Raw genomic sequence first — 6306 nt, forward strand, 5'->3', positions numbered from 1 at the left:
CCGGCTCATCGGCCCTCCTCGGGTTAAGTTGAACACCGTGCGGACAGGCGCAGTCCGCGAGAGAGGGGCGGCCCTTGTTGGAACAGAAAAGTTTTATAGTCGCGGTGTTATAAAGCGTACCGAAAGCGAGGAAAAGGGCTAAAAAATGTACTCACTTGTACACATTCCTTTTTTATGACTGAAAGGGACTGTGTTGTTATTCACACTTTCAGCTCAAGGCGAGGCCGTCCGGGCACTTAAGAGGAACCTGCTGAGGGGACTGAAGAGGCAGGCAGAGGGGCGTTTATTATTAGAGACGCCAAGAGGAGACAGCATCAAGGAGGGAGCGGTCAACTGCATTGAGTACTGCCAAGAGGTCAAGTAAGAGGACTGAAAAATGGCACGTATATAGTAACATGGAAACCGTTGGTGGCCTTAGAAAGAGGCAGATACATGGAAGCCAGACGAAAGTGAGTTTGAGGAACGTGAGGAGAGAGAATCTCCTCCTCCGAGTTTCAGTTGAAATGCCCGCTCCCTCAGAGAATCCATCCTCAACAACCTAAGGCCCTGTTCTTAGAACCTCTCACTGAATTCTTAACCTTTTCTGCGCGGCAATTTCTAATTGATTTGCGTGATTATTTGTTTTATGTCTGTCTCCTCAGTACCCTGAGCTCCGTGAAGACAGGAATCCTGCGTATTTTCTACTCTTATCACCAGCACCTACCTCTAAATTAGAGCATAATAGGAACTTAGTAAATAATTGTGTAAATAACACTTGAGGAGTGCCAAGTACTTTACATTCATTATCTCATTTCATCCACTTCTGAGTTGAGTAAATTAGAGTGAGAGCGTTTTGGTAATTTGCACGAGGTAATACAGCAAGTACATAGAGTTAGAATCCAAACCCAGGACATCAGGCACAAAAAGTTTAATAGTTCTGTAGTCTACCTTCCCAATTGAAATTGCGAATCAGTTCAGTAAATATTTATTGATAGTAGACTAGAAGTAATTTTTCTTGATGGACAATAAAAAAATGAGCAAGACACAAATCTGTACCCTCAAGAAAGTTTAGCATTCAACAAAGCAGACATGTAAAGAAATAATAAAATAAGCTGCTAATACTTTCCTTACATTATTTATTACTTTCTGTTCCACATTAGTCTCACACAAAGCTGAGAAATTTTTAAAGGGTCCAAACGTTTTTTAGATTGAGGGCAAGGATGTAGCTGGTCAACCTGAGAGAATCAAAGCTCACCCTTGTTGTGCAAAGTTACTGCCAGAAACTATTAACATCCTTATAAGTAATATCTACTACATCAAAAATGCCTTTAAGCTTTATTGTGAATCTTCCCGGTTACTTCCTAAGTTCTGGGAACACTTGGGTCACAGCTGCTACTGCAGACCCACCCCAGGAGACACAGGATCCTGGGGTACAGAACCTATAGGTTTAATAGATGAATTTTGACAGAGAGGTGCTTGAGGTATAAGTTGATCCACAGTTCTCATGTGAAAATAAAGTTTGTTCAGTGGGGGGAAAAAAAGAAGCTAAAATGCAATAATAAAACAAAATACTGTTTCTTTGCTGCAAAGGGATTATACTCTACTTCTCCCCCTTTCTTTTCTGAAAAGAGGGCAAGAAAACAAAACTTTAAGGTAGTAGTGAAAAACAATACATATCTTAACATGATGGTAATGGATATTCGATGGATGATTATATTCCAGGACACTGAAGAGTCTGAGGTAATTAGGTTAACTATACTTAAAATAACAGCCCATGACACTCCTTATTTTCATTACTTTTCTTCATTTGGTTTTCTCTACAACAGGAAATTGAATAATAGGATAAAAGAATGAGAAATGTTGAAAACCTAAGTAAGAATCTAAGAGAACCTGTAATAAATGTAACTCAAGACTAGCCCAGGCTAGGATATTTTTTCTAGCTAATTACATGAAGTCATTTTGTTTCAGATGGTTAACTAGATAAGTAGACAGTATCTCCTAGATGAGTATCTCCTTGGAGAGATACTTGTCCTATTATAAAATTAATGCATTGTAATAAGATATGTTTATTACTTTGTCTAAAAAATGTATTTTTGCTGAGAAAATTAAGATTCCAAAAATTAGCCTTAGCCTTATTTTCTTTGAAGTCCTTGCTACTAGTATGGCTTTGGACAAGTTACTTAATCTCTTCAAATTTCAGTGTCCTCATTTGTAAAATGAGAATAATAATACTACCACATCACAGGATATAAAAATTAAATTTCCAAATGGAGAGAAAGCACTTATGCTAGTGCAATGTCTGACACAAAAGTGATGTGTTAGCTAACATTACTGTTAGTAAGCCATGCTCTTGAAAATTTTTCCATTTATGGATTATACGATGGCCTAAATATTTTAAGGCACACTTATGTATTATGTGATCTTTGGTAATGAGTTAACAAGAAATACATTAAGAAAAAAATTGATAAAGCTTGATTGCTTAACATTAAGGGAAATACTAAGGATTTTTTTTTATATCTTTATGGTTAAAAATGCTATACATGTAACTTTAAAAATGTATAGATACTATGATATATATGTATATATGTATACATATATATACATATATACATATATGTGTATATATATTTAATCTCCAAATACATTCACATTGGGGATTAGGACTTCAACATGGGAGGGAACACAATTCAGACCATAAGAGACATTGCCAAATGTCCCCTTGGAGAAGGGGGCAGGGAATTGCTCCTGGCTGAGAACCACTGGCATAAGAGCATGAAAGAATGTGATATGTTTAGGGGAAGTTCTTGCTGAGGAGTAAGTAAATTGAGATCAGATTGTAAAGGGCATTCTATGGTACCTAAAAGAGGGTGTCTTTTATTGTAAGGCCTCGAGGTGATATGTGACAAAGGATATTTAAATTTTAATATTTAAAAAAATGCCTAACTTAGAAGACCACAACGGACATGTCAATAGCATGTCAACACAATACAGTCTATGTATCCATTAAAAGCCAGTAAAATGATATGCATGTAGATTATGTGGATAAATTGAAGTGTTTATATAATACACACAGAGTTTCAAGCTAGGGAAAATTAGTCATTTTTACTTTGTGAAAGAAGACTCTGATGGCAGTCTAGATTCTAGAGCAGTGGTTCCCATCCAGCAAACTGTTTCATTTGAAAAGCCTAATATATTTAAAGAACTGTTTTCTATTCTGAGAATATGGTACTTTCTATTTTTTGTAGTTGAACAGTCTTCTAAAATTATTATTATGAAATGACAGTGAGGGCAGATGATGTTGGTTTCTGTGCCCTGGCAAAAAAATTTTTTTAAAGAAAAATGCCGCAGTATATCAGTTCTCAAAACCGTTTTTTAAGCTTTTCTTAATAATGAAACCCCTAAAACTGATGTCCTCTATTCTAAAGAAGGAATTGGAAATGGCAGAGCCTGGTAGTAGGGGAGACTTTATATGATGTTATTTTTGATAAAAATATTGATAAGAACTTAGGCAGAAGTTCTCAGGGGGCTAGAGAGGAGAGATTGGGTTGCAGAAATAGTTCTAATGTAGAATTAAGAAAACTTAATGGTCCATTGAGTGTGGAGAGGGAAGAGTTGAGGATGTCACCCAGGTTTCTTTCTGGCTTGGGTTCTTGGGTGGGTAATGATACCACTCCCTGAGATAGGGAGTAGAAGAGGAGGAGTACGTTTTGGAGGAGGTGGAGGGGAAGATAAGCTTTGGGCATTTTAAGTTTGAGATGCCTGCAGGGCATCCAGGCAAAGATACGTAGTAGTCAGTTAGAAGCATGGATCTGGAGATAGAGAACTATTAGGGCTTGAATGTGATAGAAGGCTATGAATGAGGTAGCTCAGGAAGAAGAGAAAAGGACCAAAACCAGAACACAACCCAGAATGACACTAATGTCTTGGGGGTTTGTTTGTTTGTTTGTTTGTTTATAACATACAAGGGTGGGGAAATTCTGTTAAGGAAACTACAAAGGCATGATAGAACAGGAAGGAGAAAATGCTTTAGAGTCACATGAAAGTGAGAGAAAAAGCTTTACAGAGCAATAGTTTGCTCAGCTATGTCAACTGTTGAAGAAAGATCAAATAGTACAATACAAAGTCTCAAACTATACCACTGATTTTAGGCATTAGGAGGCCACTAGTGACTTAAGTGAGAGCAGTTTTGTTAGAGGGCACCAAAAAAGGATCCTCACAAGAGACTGGGATGCATTATCCTGGACACCAGCTCCAGGAGCAAAGTATCCTTTATCTCAAACCCACTGCAACAGTGACTCTTGCAATGCTCTCCTCTTTTTGTTCTCTTGGAGAGCACCTTTCTTGAAATTAAAAGTGGCTCTCTTACCACATTCCCTTCTGTAATTCTTTCCCTATTTTAGTTTTGTCCAAAGGCATCCTAAGTTACCTTTTATTCTATAATACATTATAATCTTTTGTAACTGGAGAATAGTTAGATAATAATAGAACTTCTTTGCCTTCCCAATAATCTCTATGTAGCACCCATAGGTGCTATTTAGGCTAGACTTTGGGAAAGACATACATGTTTTCAAGCAATATTCCCATGGCCAAGATGTCAGGAGTATCATCACCCACATGGAAGTTTCAATGTCTTTTGGCCAAGGCTACATAGGAATATCAGTGGTTCACAAAAGATAAGAGCTACATGCTGGAGGACAAATGACAGTACTATTCATGGGCTCGCTCTTCTCATCCCTTCTGATAATGGCCCCACAAGCAATTAAAGAATAAAGGTTATTTTGGCATTGAAGGCAGAGGTGGGTAGAGGTGAACTAAGACTATATTGTGAGTGAGGCTGTATATGGAAAAGGGTTAAACAGAGGTTCTCAAAGTTTTGGTCTCCGGACCCTTTTACACTTGAAATATTACAGAGGACACCACAGATTTTTTTGTTTATATGGTGCCATAGACTCAATGGTTTTATCTTCCCAAAACTCATATTGAAACCTAATCCCCAGTGTGATGGTATTTGGAGATAGGGCTTCTGGGAAGTGATTAGGTCCTGAGGACAGTGTCCTCCTGAATAAGATTAGTACGCTCATAAAAAACAAACAAGCAAAAACTCACAGAGCACCCTTGTCCCCTTCCGCTATATGAGGACATAGAGAGAAGATAGCTGTCTATGAATCAGGAAGCTGGACTTCACCAGACATTGAATCAGACAACTTGATAGTGTCCCATGGTCACTGAAACTTGGTTGATTTTGGTTTTGTTCTCAGTTTTCTTCTCTCTTGTATCAGTTTGGATGGTTTCCATTGCTTTGCCTTCAAATTCACTTGTTTTTTATTCTGTAATGTCTAATTCCTGTCAAACCCATCCAGTGAACTTTTCATTTCAAATACTATATTTTTCAGTTCTAGAATTTCCCTTTTTTAAAAAAAAATTAGTTTCAGGTGTACAACACAGTGCAATAGTTATACTTTTTACCACTCAAAGTGACAACCCCCCACCCCCAATCCACCGCCCCACTCCCCCCCCAATATCATACATATCCATTACAATTCCATTGACTCCACTCCCACACTATACTCCACATCCCGTGACCTATATATATATATTCACTTATAGTTGACATACAATATTATACAACACCAGCTTCAGGTGTACAGCGCAGTGATCAAGCCTCTATCCCATCCATGAAGTGGTCTCCCTAACAAGACATGTGACCATCTGACACCCTACAAAATATTTACAACATTATTAATTATATTCCCAAACTGTCTTTCATATCCCTGTGGCAATATTGTAGTTACCTATTTATGCTATCTAATCCCTTCCCCTTTTCTCTCATCCCCACCCCCTCCCAACTGGCAACCATCAGTTTTTCCTTTATATCTCTGAGACTAGTTTTGTTTACTTTGCTCATTGATTTAGTTTTTTAGATTCCACATATAAGTGAGATCATATATTATTTGTCTTTCTCCGACTGACTTATTTCGCTTAACATAATAGTCTCTATGTCCATCCATATCGTTGCAAATGGTACGATTTCAATCTTCTTTATAGCGGAGTAGTACTCCATTGTATATGTACCACAATTTCTTAATCCAGTTGTCTACCGATGGGCATTTCGGTTGTTTCCAAGTCTTGGCTATTGTAAATAGTGCTGCAGTGAACATAGGGGTGCATATATTTTTTCAAATTAGCATCTTGGGTTTCTCTGGGTAGATACCCAAGAGTGGAACTGCTGGGTCATACGGTAGTTCCATTTCCAGTTTTTTGAGATACCTCCATACTGATTTCCATAATGGCTGCACCAATCTGCAGTCCCACCAACAGTGCACCAGG

General features: G+C 37.9%; 1 protein-coding gene across 2 annotated transcripts in view; it reads left to right on the forward strand.

The window, feature by feature from the left end:
* LOC109382325 (uncharacterized) overlaps nt 1-6306 on the forward strand; it is a 43969-nt gene that overhangs the window by 153 nt on the left and 37510 nt on the right. For both annotated transcript variants that reach the window (XM_019641703.1, XM_019641705.1), the window contains exon 2: nt 213-449. The gene's annotated coding sequence lies outside the window, so the exon portion shown is untranslated. The remainder of the gene's footprint in view (nt 1-212; nt 450-6306) is intronic.

The sequence above is a fragment of the Hipposideros armiger genome, unplaced genomic scaffold, assembly GCF_001890085.2.
Source record: "Hipposideros armiger isolate ML-2016 unplaced genomic scaffold, ASM189008v1 scaffold_63, whole genome shotgun sequence".
Taxonomy (NCBI): domain Eukaryota; kingdom Metazoa; phylum Chordata; class Mammalia; order Chiroptera; family Hipposideridae; genus Hipposideros; species Hipposideros armiger.